At 40.0% G+C, this 14,441-nt stretch overlaps 1 protein-coding gene and 1 pseudogene across 1 annotated transcript in view; one reads left to right on the top strand and one right to left on the bottom strand.

The window, feature by feature from the left end:
* PLXDC2 (plexin domain containing 2) overlaps positions 1-14,441 on the top strand; it is a 335,747-nt gene that overhangs the window by 103,904 nt on the left and 217,402 nt on the right. The window lies entirely within an intron of this gene.
* On the bottom strand, positions 389-1,495 carry LOC105084924 (ras-related protein Rab-23-like; annotated as a pseudogene).

Here is a 14,441-nt window from a genome sequence, read left to right on the forward strand (position 1 = left end):
TTCCCAGAAAAGCGAGATGACCAATCTCGGAGAAAGAAGGCTCGCTATCTTTCCTTGGCCCATAATATTAAAATCTGTACCAATATATTTAGGCATTTCCTTTATGTTTTCCAGCATGTAAAATTCAGCAAAACCTGTTTCTGCTATTTCTTATAGCATTCCTTCAAAAACAGGAGAAGCTTCGTCTAATGTAAAAAAATTAAAATGAGTCCACAGGGCAGTAAGGTTTCCACCAAAGATCTCGCTCCGTCTTGAAAAGCACTGCGGGACAACAGTTAAGCCCGTCAACTTCCAGAGAGCCACTGGGTGCAAAGTCCGCTGAGAAATCGTGTCACATACCACGACAGCCGGATGTCTGTCTTGCCGCACAATTAATTCAATCCTCTTCCTCCCTAAGATGTTTTAGGGCATGCTACAGCTGCTAAAAGCATTTCTGTTTTTCTTGGTCCTCTGTTTGTTGGGTCTAAGATTGATAACATCTCCACCATGAAGGGTGCTTGAATTCTGACCCAAGTGACTTCCACCAGATGCGCTAAAGACACCAATTTTGTTACTACTTGAGTGCACTGACTCTGGACCCTCAGCTATCTGTTGTTTAAGTTTTTGAAGGTGTTTTTCTGACAAATATTTAAAAACCTCGCTCACATGCAGGTCCTTCTTCACCGAGGTCCTGTAGAACCTCAGCTTCAGCTTCTTCGCCAGGGCCTCAGCCTCCTCATTCTTTATACAAGAGTCATCCAGGAGGTCAGTCTTGTTTAGCACAAGGACAATTGGGATGTCTGCGACTTCAGCCACCACCTTCTCCCTCCAGCTGGAGATTGCTTCGAAAGATTCCCTGTCAGTGGTGGAAAAGACAAGCACGCAAGCCTGGGCTCCTCGGTAGCAGGCCTTCGTTATGGCATCAAATTCATCCTGACCCGCCGTATCCCACAGCATCAGCCTGATGTCTTCGTTGTTAACTTGGATTTGTCGCTGCAAAAAATCAACTCCAATGGTTTTCTCGTAGTCTTTTGTAAAAATGCCTTTGCAATACCGCTGAATCATACTTGATTTTCCAAGTATGATTCCATATGACTCCATTCCCTACGGCCACCACCTTGACGGCCACTTTCATATCTTCCTCCAACATGTTTGGAATGGAAAAGGTTTCTGTACCAACTTTAATTCCAGGTGATCAGATCTCCTCTCTCAAATTGGCCCCGCTGCCCGCCGTCCAGGGCGACCGCTCACTGGCGTGGCCTCCGACCGCCTGGCGCCCTCTTTTCTCGCTCTTTTCTGAACGACTTGGATATTTTTCACCAACTTTGTCGGCAGACAGGACTCAGCTAGAGTTCTACTTCTTATGTGTTTTTTCTGTACTGTGCTATGTGGCATAGATGAGAAAATCAGCACCATCTTTGAGTCCCCACAAAGACCACTCACACAAAACAATGATTTTTCCTACGACTTGTTATGGAAGGGGAATTTGGAGGAGGGATCTATACAGCAGCAACAAAAACTGGCAAAATGGAACAGAGGTTCTCTCTGTTTTTGTGGTGACTTTTGAGCACTCCAACTTCATAGTGTTTGTGAAGGTGGGACCTTGTGTTCTTGCCAGCAACCCTTTCCTTTTCGTCCCTATTCTTACCTCTAGTCCCTTCAATTCTCTCCTCCATGAAGGTAGAACACGTCTCTCCTGGTGCTCTGATGTTGAATAGTATCCAGCTCCTATCACCTTGTACTCATACCATCAAAAGCTTGTTGAGAAATTTTTCTAAGCAAAGGCATTTCCCTTCCACCCTTCAACCAAGGAACTGTGGTGCCAGAGTATACGTATTTTCCCAACGCATTACAATAAAAATTTTATAATGATATATAACTCTTAAAAATTTGAGATAAACTATGACAGCCCCACAGGGTTGGTTTGCAGAGGCCATGGGCAACTTATTACACCTCAGCTGCCATTTTGCAAAATCGATTGGCATACAAATCATCAATGTGCATAACTCACTGACCCTAGAGATTAAACAGTGTAAAATCTATGAAGGCTTCAGTGTGCCAGTGATTTTAGTGTCTTAGAAAGCAGAGCAGCAGTGAGCTACTTGCCTTGAGCTGTGACATCTCATCTTAAATTGCACATCTATATTGCTAGACAGTTTTGGAAGCTGCTGGTTATGACTGCATGGGATGGCATGCAGTTTGAAGTCATTTAGCTTTTGTTAACAGGATGTTCCTTGTTTCTTTTTACAATAATATTCTGCAGGGTTTATGGATTGGACCTCTCCATTTTCTTGCACACTGTTGAAGGACCTCAGGTAGAATGATTGCTTTGTTGGAGTCATGGAGGTGGATATAACTTGAAAGCAGCAATGTATACTGTGCAATCTCATTATTCTGAAGATCTAAATACAAACCATTGATTTTCACTGCATCAAAAAGGGTTGTAGCAATCTAACCAAACTGAGTAGAGATGCACTGAAGTTCAATATGAGGCCACAAATGGACTGTTATGGAGTTCTAAGCACATTTGAATATATGTAACTTGACAACTTTTTGTTCTTAGCATTCCCATAAGTTTCCCTGAGGCATGTGCAACATTAAAGAAACCTTGTGGGAGAAGAAACACTAGCAATCTCATACACTAGAAGTGACAAAAAATGCAGGAATCCTTGTTCATGAAATAAGCCAGGTCTTCCATCCAGTTACGGAAGATATCAAAACCAATTCTTTTCACAGGGGTGACGTCTAAGTGAGTCAAATGGCATCGATGTGCAGAGTCGATGCACAGAGATATTTGGGTGGCACATGAAACAGAGAGAGGTCGTGGAGGAATATTTGCTCTGGGAAGCATTTCAAAGACCTATGAAAGGAGTCGATTTGATTGGCCTCATCAGAGTCTGCCTTGATTTCTGAATTGAAGCTAGATTGCTTTGCAATGATGCCTTTGCCATACTAGAAAGCCCCTCAAAGTGATGACACATTGTCTTTTGTATCAGGCACTTGGTGAGAAGCAGTGCCTACAAATTTAAAGGCTCCATTTTCTATTGTGACCATTGTGTTGTACCTGAACGGAGAGCTGGCTCTAATTGTCACCCCTCCTGAACCTTTTCCCAAAGCAATTGATACTGAACACGTTGTCCTTTTTTGTGTGTGGAAATGAGGTGCCTTTTGGTGACTGGATATGTACCTGTATATTTAAATCTGGAAATAAATAAATCAGAGTTTATTTTCCCTGCCCTAAAGCTGACATTTAGTAAACATTTTTTTATTGGAAACACTTGTTTCAAGAAATAAAGAGATGAGCATTGCAAGTGAGATCGTGTTGGATTCAGAGGACTTGGGTATTTTCATGCTTGACCATCTTCCCCTGGAGATGGAACAGTGACAGCGACAGCGAGGAGGAAGAGACTCTGGACCATTTGCTGGAAACAGGCTTCTATCTACCATAGTAATGGGACAAAATGGGATCAAAATGACTTTTGAGGCAGGATTCATAACTGAGTTTCACTCAAGTCAGTGAAGCCTGAGGATTTTTGATGTGCTCAGTTAGCGTCATTTCTTTAACTGATAAAGACAGAAAAGGAAGCCTGTTCATTCAGGAAGTATCTACTGACCCTGGCCATGGGCAGACCCTGTGGAAGACAAAAATGACACAGGTGTAACGCAGATAGGCAGATCTGTGCCCTCCCATGCACTGTCTGTCAGTCCATCTTTGTGTGAATTAGAATTTATCCTCATTTTCCTTTTACTTCTAAACCAGTGGTTCTCAAACTTGATGGAGATCAGAATCTCCTGCAGGGCTTTTTAAACCACAGATCACTGGACTCCACCGTATTTTCTTTTCTTTTTAAAAAAAGTTATTTTAAAATTTATTTTCCAGCTTTATTGAGGTATAATTGACGAAAATGTAAGATACTTAAGGTCTACATCATGGTATTTGATATACATATGCATTGCAAAAGGATTCTCTCCATTGAGTTAATGAACACATCCATCACCTTGCGTATTTACTTTTTTTTTTTTTTGGTGGGAACACTTAAGTTCTACCCTCTTAGTAGATTTCAATTATACAACACAGAGTTGTCAATTACAGCTTGATTTGTTGTCAATTATAGGGTGAGTCCCAAGAATTTGGATATCTGACTGGTGTCTAGGTGAGGCTGCTAGTCTGGGATCACACTTCAAGAACCACTGCTCTAAATAAAGGTCAGACACTGCTTGAATGTGAGTGGTGACAGGTGTGGATATTAATCAAGCGTTCATGTAAGTCAGTGGACAAATGCTGTAGCAGAAGAGTCACGGCTCCAGTGAACTTCAGAAAGTATGTTACATTTTTGTGTGCCCAATGTCACTGTAAAATTAAAGTAAAACACTTTTAAACTTTAAATTCTGTTTTTATAATATATCTTCCTTTTAAAGAATTCCCCAAATTGGGCAGTTTTTGATAACTCATTTAAAAATACTTTTTGGTGAATGAAAGGAGTTATAGATTAAGCACTACCGATTTAAATGTTGAGAAGGAGAGCATCTAAATTACCTAACTGAGCCTGAGTTCGTATTTTAGGGGATCCAGTTTGACTTTTCCTTGTCATTTGCGCTGAAGTGTCTGCAGCCATCTTGACCTGTGAATTGTTCTCAGTTTCTCTCTCCTGAGAGTGTAATGGCTCAGAGCCCTCCCCTCCCTTTCTCCAGGAGACTCCTTTGTCCTGATTCTTCTGTGCTCTGTGTTAGTAGCTCACTGGACACAGCAGGTTTACAGTATTTCAGAAATAAACTTTAGAGGGAAAGTATCCCCAAGCATACTCTTTACCCCTGAAATCAGAAGTGACACTCCGTTGCACCTTCTCCAAGGGCAGGATCACTTTTCATTACTGTTATTTTCATCTGACATTTGATGTACTTGACTCAAGGATGTAGATTTCAGGGGACGTGATGAGAAATATCTGAAGAGCCCTTTTGATCATCGCTGATTAGAGCCAAGCTTCTTTTCGGTTTTAGGTCATGCCTGTAGTCAGGAAACGAGCTTGATCTCTGGTTCTTTGGGAAGAAGCAGTAGTTTTTCCCTTTCTACATACATCTGTAACTAGACTCCTATAAATGCAAAAATTGTTAATTTGTTATTGAGAATATGGCAACTAGGAAAATTTAACTATAGTTATAAGCAACGGTATGTCAGTAAATGTATAGTAACCAGCTCTCTGAGCAAAGAAAAGAGGCCTGATTTGTAGCATTTGCCAATTTCCTTGGTGTCAATACTCCCACCACGACCACTTTTAAGCTACCAACCAGATATCACTGAAAATGGAGATGGCAAGAGAGATACACAGTTGATTCCTGAAAGCCAGTTTTCAGCACACCAGGGGAAGCTGATGGCTTTGTTGTGTTTGTTTTCAGGTGAGTGCAAACAGTAATAGGAAGGCAGAGGATCCTGAGGTTTTCATTATCAGTCCTTTACTTGAGCAAAAAGAAGTCTCAGCATTGGACCTTTTCCAAAGTACTAGCTTCCCACTTCCACATAATGTATTCAGTGGCTCTCCATCTTTCATCACTGTGGAAGTAACTCAGAAACTCAAAAGGAGCAATACGCTAAAAGCAATTAAAACTCCTCACTAAGGGAAAATAAATAAAAGCACAGCGTCCTAGCCGTATCTTTGTAGTAATGCCTCTGAGCTGTGGGCTGTGTGCCGGGCACTTGCCCCAGCACAGTGCCACACGGTTATTACAACCGCTGTCACCCTGCACTGTGTCATTGTTTACCTGCATTTCTCTCTGTCCCACTAGACCCTGAGCTCTTTGAGGGCAGGTGACATTCTTTTTTTCGTGATTGCCAAACCTCAGTGTGGATGCTTGGTTAATAACAGGCATTTGTAATGGGTCCTGTGCCTCCAGAGAGGACAATTCTAAAGGACCATTTTAGTCTAGGGCTCCTCCTGAGAGCAGCCCAGGCCTCTGTTACAACTGCATTACAATTGAATTTTTCCTTCTGCTTAATCCTGCTTCCCTTAACAAGCTGAGGGGATGCTACAACAAACCTCTTGCATGCAAATCTCCAGTTCAAAGACAATATTTAATATATGAGATTTGGAGCATTGTATAATGAAATCGTTGGAAATTTGACCACTTTTCTGCAATAGTGCACCTCAGAGCAACATTAAATAATTTGCATTTTTTCAAAAACAAGCATCACTTGCTTGAGGGTGCAGTTAAACTAGATGATCCACTGGATTCTTTAACTTTCTAGAAATTTCCCTGCCACTCTACATTTAAATGTCCTGACTTAGCTGTGATTAGTGCAGCAAATTTCGAGAGAGGCTATAAGCTCTTTTGAGAAGGAGTGCTACCACAATTATAAAATCTCTCAGATAATTCTGAAAAATTGGTATGGACTATTGACCCATTTTTTTTTGTACTTTCATTGAAAATGTAGATAATAAAGCTATGTCTCTTCTACCAGCAAATCCTTGGCTTGGGTGGAGCCGAGGCAGTGAGGAAGTCTATGATTGCTTGTGCTTGGACTCCACAGAGCCTCAAGAACACAGTTGATTTCTCTGCAAAATGTGTTTTTCTTCTTTTTTGTTATACAATTAAATGACAGCATCAAAGTGTAGGAATCTCAGATATGGGGATGATTAACTTCTGATTCTTCAGCGTGCCCCAGAACAGCTATTATTAATACTGGGCTTATGTGCCCCAGTTTAAGTTCCTATTTAATTATATCCCAGTAGTCCTCAAATGGATTTGCAATGCCCTTCTTACTAATAAGATCCCATTCTCAATTCTAGAAGATGCTTCTTTTAGATCTCAGTTAAATGGGACAGATAAAACTTCAACACCTTTCCTGAATTAGGGAAAACTGGATGAGCTATTATAATCACATTTGTGATCACCGTGAGTGCAAGCCAGAGAAATATATACAAACAGAACTGCAGGTACTAAAAAGCAACACAAGTATTAAACCAGAGCTAGATAACGTAGCTCTCACTCTGTATATGTATTGATAGACAGGTCTACGTAGATAGATGATATTGACATTGAAATAGATAATATGGTAATTCACATTACATTTTCAAATGGTGCCCCTGTAAATCTGGAAGTGATATGTCAGTAATTATTCAGGGTACACATTTTTATCTTTTTGGGTAGAGGGACAGAAGTAAATCTCAGACTTGGTCTGTCTGATGTTTCTGTTGTTACATTTACACTGAAATAGGAGAAATAGGAGCTTATTTTATTACATTCTCTTGTCTCATGAATATAGCATACAGTTTGGCATTCTGTTAGTAATCACCTGGCCCTTCCCTCCCCTTCCCTTCCCTTTGTCTTTTTTAATGTGACTGAACAAAAAGCAAGACCTCAGCACTCAAGTCCAGCCGCGCTGGTCCTGAGACTTTCTCAGTGGTGCCGAGTCCCGTAATTACTGAGGTCTCCCAGGGAAGTGAGCAATCAGTATTAAATATTTTTCCCAGCATAGGCTGGCCTGGAATGTGGAGGCAGGGTAAATATTAGGGGGAAATGGCTCTGATGACCTAGCAATGCGACTGTGGCAGCTGGTGCTTAGGTGGTGGCTGTATCCAAATGGTTCATCCGGACGTAAATCCAGCTAGCTCGTCTTCCTCACTGCTAACAGATGGCAACTTCATGGCAGGACCTGTTTTAGGGCACAAGTTTTATATGTGCTTGGAACATCCAACTTTGCATAAAATGTAAGCATCACGACACCGTCACATTTCTTACCTCTAAACAGCAAAACCTTTCTTTACATAGATGTTTTAGTACAATGTATAGAACATCACCTTTTTCTGTTAACTGCTTCCTTCTGAGTTTTGTTGAGGTAACAAAATTGCAGATGGGCTTAAGCAAAAACTAGTCAATAGCAGAGGGGATCAATGTGGTGAGTTCATTGAGACTTCCATATTGGGGTAGACTTTCAAAAGATATGTCCCAGAAGATGGAAAGATGGCAGTGGTATCAAAGACATGAGAAAAGAGAGGATTCTAACTATGTCTGGATGAGCTCAGAAAAATATGGGAGTTTGAAAAGGCAAAAAAGTAAGTAATGTACAAAATGGGCTTGAAACACTGTATTATTTCATTATTTGGGCTTAGATCTATGAAAACCACTTACTTCCTGCTTTATTCCTTTAAGAAATACAATACTCAAACTAGAAAAGGTAGAATAAGCATATTAAGATGAAACAACTATAATAATAATAATAATAATAATAAAAAAACACATTCAGAAGGAATAAAGTATGTGAAAATCATATCTAACTGCTTAAAGTTAGTTCAAGATTCCAGGCACAAATGAGTGACATTTTAGTGCACTGAAAATAATTGCAGATAACACCTCATTCATTTGTGCCTAGAATCTTGAACTGATTTTGAGTGGTTAGGTGGTACAACTTAAAGGGAAGGAAGACCTTGCTTGCTGTTTTAAAGGGGAGAAAACCCCAACAAAATGGTCAGAAATGTAGTCTGCTCCATCAAAAGTGAACGTACCAGTAGGCTATATTGACAGGTTAGTTTCCAAAACACTCAAACTCTGCATCCCAGTTAAGACTATTTGGTATTGTGTGTATTTTCAGAGAAAGATTTTACAGGGGTGTTGATGGAATGGATTTGATTTATAACAATGAAATTATGAAGAAAAGGGCGCAAGTATTATGTGAATTAGCTGAAAGAACTTGGAATATTTCTCCTAGAAAAGACTTGAGGAGGAAGAGAGTTATTTCAAACTTTTGAAGGGCTGTCATATAGATGATCATTCAGGCTTTATTTATGTCACTCTAGTGGGCAAAGGAATTATCAGCAAGTTGAAGTTACAACAGGTCTCCACTCAACGTAAGGAGGAGTTTTGTAAGATTGCCACCTCTTTAAAGTAGAAATGGACTGCTTCGTGAGATAGTAAGCATTTTCAAATGGGAGGTGACGTCACTCTTTCAGGTTTATGGCACAAGGAATTCCTGCATTACTTAAGAGATTAAGACCTCACATCTCCTTTCCTTTTAAAATACTATGTTTCGTTAGGGAGGGAATGCCACTTAGGATTTGTTCAACAACTATGTCAGGTTGTAACATTTGAACAAAGCAGTTCATTTGGGGCATTTTATTTTCATATATTATCAATAGTGGCAGAATATGGGGGGGGGACCTAAAATGAAATATCCTTCTGTAATATAGATGGGATCCTGCAAAAACTTTTGATTAACTGTCACCATCATTGCAACAATCTAATGTTAGACCAGTAAGGTTTATCAAGGCGAGGCTGCCAATCCAAAAATTGAAAACAGGTGGCAAAAGTTCCCTGGGGCACTTGGCATCTGTAAGTAATCAGTTACTGTAAAAGCCCTGGTCAGACACAAATTAGCTTAATTGCTGATGACATTTTTAATAGCTGAAGGACCTCACGGCTTTATTTAATTAGAATTGTAATATACTATATACGTGTGGCTGATCACCTTTGACAAGTGTTTGGTTCTCCTCTACTTCCCAAAGTTGCAATATACCAGACATTTTCCTTCAGTAATGCAAAAGGATCGTAAACACATGATGGGAGGCAAGAAACACTTATCTGTCTACTCTGCTCCAGTGTTTCTCTGTTGCATTTTCTCTGGTTCTTCCATTCATCCATAACCAGCCCTTAAGGAGAAATCAGATACATCTGTACTTGGTTTTTGTTCAGTGGAAATTAAATCCCACAAAAACCAAACCGAGGTTTGAACTGAAAATGCTCATTTTAAAAGTATGTCGCTAGCCTTTCTGCCATTATATCCCACAGCCCTCTTCCCCCTCCCCAGTGGCTATAGCAGTGAATTAAAAGTTTTCTCACAGGGGAATTGGTAGATAAGGGACAGATAAAGACTTAAATTGCTAACATGGTTCAAAATTGGTACTTTCCAAGCCTTGGGTCTTGTACTTCAAAACTTCTTTCGAAGATGTGGTGGAGAATGAGAATTTAATGGAAAGGCCAGGCTATTCAGTTTGGAAAAAAATGAATAGCTTGCAGTCCTGTAAGCATGTCATGGGAACATGTCTGTAGATTCCTTTATGCCATTGGCCAATATTTCAGTTAATGTGGTAAGATAAATTTTCTTCCAAACATACTCGGGATAATATGTCAGAGAAACATTTGGTTTGTTGAAATGGTAAGATACTTGTAACACTTGTCATAAAACAAGATATATATATGGAAAAACAGCATAATGATTTCAAATACCATTAAAAAAAAATTCCACATGAAGTCAAAAGGTAACAGACTGCATATGACCCAGACAGAAGTCATTTGTCTACACATTTTCTGTTGTCTCCATGATAGTATGGAGAACTGTAAGGTGAAGTCTCCTTCTCAAAGGGGCTAAATCTGTGGTCCCTGAGAAGAAGTAGCAAATGGAGCGGACAGAGTGTAAGTCATATTCCCACAGCTGTGCACTGGCTTGCCCCTGGCCGCCAGCCTCTCTTCTGTCCCAGGAGAAGTTTCATCTTCACAGGTTGCCTTGTTTCTTACTAGACATTGATCTATTACCTGAAATGAAGGAAGCATTTTGCATCATTGGCTTTTGCCAAGCCCTTGTTTTGTATTTTATTAGTTTATTCAGGTAATGAATGGCTGATTTATTGCTTGGGAACCACTTTCTGCTCATGACGATCCTTACATCTTTTATGTGTCAACTAACTAATCAGAAGGCTGGTTCCTGTTAAAATTTAGGAACAATAAGCCACTTGGCAGACTACAGTGACATTTCCAAGACAGTTCATATGAGGAAAATAGAATCAAGCAATAGACAGTGCATGCCTTTGTGTTGTGTGTAACTGTGATGTGAACTTAAGCCTTCTGTTTACAATGAAAGCTCTGTTGGATTACCTCACATAATCCTTCAGATTTCACAGCAGTTGCTGTCTGGGAAGCACATGTACTAACCTCCTCTACATCCTGTGAAGACATTGGCTTATTCCCTTTATTTGGAAGACAGTTACTGCATTTTTCCATTGGTTACCTTGGGCAGACATAAAGACATTTTTTAGACCTTCTTGACTATGAGATTCTCAGATCCTCTGGTGCGGCTCTGTAGCCCCCAGGAATGCCACTGCAGTTCAGGAAGGGATTTCTGGGGAGTGAGATGCAACATGTGGGCACCTCCAAGAACTAGGGCAGTGGAAAAGTGGTAGAGGACACTGGTGGCCCTGAGTCGTCCTGAAAACATCCCAAGGAGTCTAGACTAAACATATTCTACCACGGGAGTCTCGCCCTGAGCTTTATTCCAACATCGCAGAAGACTTTGTCAGAAGTTGGCTTGGACCTAAAAAGCGTAAAGTCCCTTGGATGTGCTAGGATCAAATTATGCAGCTGTTCCCAGTGCCTTCAAATTCTGCACTGCTCCTTTCTTTCTGTCTTAGCAAGATTTTTGTGTTTACCTATGGTTAAATATATGTGTGTGTGTGTATATATATATATATATATATATATGGATAATCTATCGTGTGGCCAATTTGTGATTACTTTGTAGATCTTAAGGTTGCTAAATTATGCAGATTTATTGTTTCTTTTTGCATTCCGCTGATTACCTTTTAATTATTTCTATTTTTCAAGAAGCTATTAGAGAGTGAGAGAAGTGAATACACCAGTATTTTAATATGCTAATCATGGCGTGATGAATGGATTGTTTTAAGGAGTGAAAATCATTGGCTAAAACCAAGTTTTATAGTTCCCTGTGTACTGGGGCCCATCACACAGTCCCAGTTCCCTATTGTCACAATGATGTGGGAAAGTACATAGGATAGTTAGGGTAGTTAATGTTTCACCTTTGACAATCAAGGTTGCTATGCCCTGAATCACAGGTAAGGAGTTAATAAAAGGCCTCAGAAAAGAGGGCTGTAAAGAGAGGCAAGTTGTGTAGCCTAGTGAGCTGGTTGCCTGCAAAAGGGGCTGAATGTGAGAGTAAAGATTGTTGTGCTCAAAATTCGAGGATGAAGGAAAATGAACAGCACCTGGGCAGAAGGAATAGAGTTGGGCTTTCTTGCCTTTAATGGATTATTAGTAGGTAACTGTGCGTTGTCCTAGATGTCTGCTTGGCGTGTGTTTTTCTCATTTATTCATCTCTCGGCATGCATTTATTAAATCCTTTTCAAGCAGTAGTGTCTGATGCTGGGATCACAGAGATTAAAAGCGGGAATACCTGTGCTGTAAGTCAGCATTAACTGCCATGACAAGGTGGAGAAAGGTCTTGTGAATGTGAAAGCAAGCAGAGTGCCATGAACTGGGGCTTAAAGAACAGTGCAGATAGAGGGAGACGTTCTAAGAACAGGGAGTGGCATGAGCCAGGTGTGGAGGTAGGAATGTCCAAGGATTACTTGGGAGTAAGGGAGCAGTTGATTTTGGCTATAAGGTTTGAAGAGTGGGTTGGGACATCATTTGGAATAGCTTTGAGTATCAGATTAATAGGTCCAGCCTTTATCCTGTGGACAATTAAGAATGAGTAGAAGTTTTTGAACAGGTCTGCTGAGTCTATCAAGACGTATCTGGCAATAATGATCCAGGGAGATTGGAATGAGGAGAGAATGGATACAGGAGCACAGTGACGCTACTGGGATACAGGAGGAATAAAACTAAAGCCTGAACTATTGCATTAAAGTTGAACTGAAAAGTACACAGCATTTAATTGATCAGTTGGAGGAATTTGAGGTAATTAACGTCCTCTTGGTAATTTTTCTGTGCTGGTGAAACAAATACAGTTAAAACATCCCTATTCCCTATCTACCTGGAATGAAGAGTCAGAATTAAGGGGAAAAAAAAAAAAAGGAAAATGTTAGAGAAGTTGGTATTTTTGCTAAAGGAAAAAGCTCTAAGATTGCATTAACTTTTCTATGATGGGGCAATGCACGGACTCTGTCAATTCTTTGGGGAAAATTTAGATCAAACTTAGAGCCTTTAGTTTTGAATTTTATCTATTTAATTCTTAATAAGTTATGCCTTCAGTTAATTTCTACATTTTTGTGAAAATTGATGCAGATGTTTCAATGGTCTGACATCCTCCAGGGTTTCAGAATATGCATGAGCCTTTGTAGCGGGAACTCAGGCCATTACTAGTGTACAGCCAATGCAGTAATTACCCTAATGTCCTCATTACTATAAAGGGGTTCAACAGGCAAAAAAGAATAGTGCTTAAGGAAATTTTGGCCTCTCAATTTCTAATTTCTGCTTAAAGCCTAAAATTAGTAAGTAGAAATGTATGACAGAGTTGCTTCAGTGGCTCCTATGGAGTGAAAAACATAGGTTTCAGGTTTACCTTTAGAGAAATGCCAGTTTTGCTGGTACACAATAAAGTTATAATAATGGAACTTTCCCTCTGACGGTGAATTACCAGTCTGGGAGGAAGTGGTCAGGGAATGGTGGCCCATCAGCCAGAAAGCCCTGAGAACAACCATTAATAAGCACTCTTGGGTTGAAAACCTATCATTATGGGGACTGAGCTCCCTGGGAGAGCGCCTCTCTGCCTCCATCCGACATGCAGAATAGTTGGTAAGAGAATGAATGAAAGAGTATAAAAAACTGCCAAAGCGGACGGAAGAAGTCTTCATTTCAGATAAAGAATAAATAACTAAAATTAGAACATTTCATTTTTTTCAAGGGAGTTTTATAAGTGACACTAAAGAATCATTATAGTTACTCTGATTATCTTGTAGAAAGTAAGATGCACAGCTTTTATATATATTTTAAATGGTAAAATATTCAATATTTTTTAAAACATTTTAATTTTTGAGAGCCTAAAGAGGAGGAAAGCAAGAGTGATCGAGAACATCAACAGTTTGCCTTTTGGAGTTATTTTTGAGAAGTCTGAGAATGGGTCAATTGTCTAGATTATGGGACTGTTTCTTTAAGTAGAATTTCTTATGTCACATCTCCATCAGGAAGTAGGTTAGTGGCCAATTTCTCATGTAATTCCACAATCCTCAACGAAATCTACTTATTACTGAATCTTCATTGCACCATGAGATGTAAATTGTTAGTTCCCCAACCAGCCGGTGGTTTCTGTGGCTCTGGGAGGGCTGTCAGCCAGTCTGTGGGCTGAAATGCTGGCAATGAAGCAACATTTACATGGAAACATGAAGTCACTTAAAGGCCATTCTTCACAGGCTGAAGGCGGCTGGATCCTTCTTGGCGCTAAGAGAGGAAAAATACATTTCTTAGGGCTTACTGTGTCAGTAAATGAAGTCGAGTTAGGCTGTATGTGGGCAGAAAAACTTTCACGAAGAATGCAGGGAAAAAACAGATGAGTGTACAATTAGGAGGCAATTTCCAAATCTTTGGTCTTTCTAGTTAGAAGTAAATGCCATATAAATGTCTCCTAGCAACTTGTAAACTGCACGGGGACAGGGACTGGGACTAGTTTTGCTCTGTTATGCTCCGGAAAACTAGTTGGCTCTCAAACAATTATCTAAACTTGTAAGACTGTGATTATGTTTAAT

This window comes from Camelus dromedarius, chromosome 26, assembly GCF_036321535.1.
Source record: "Camelus dromedarius isolate mCamDro1 chromosome 26, mCamDro1.pat, whole genome shotgun sequence".
In the NCBI taxonomy this organism is placed as follows: Eukaryota; Metazoa; Chordata; class Mammalia; order Artiodactyla; family Camelidae; genus Camelus; species Camelus dromedarius.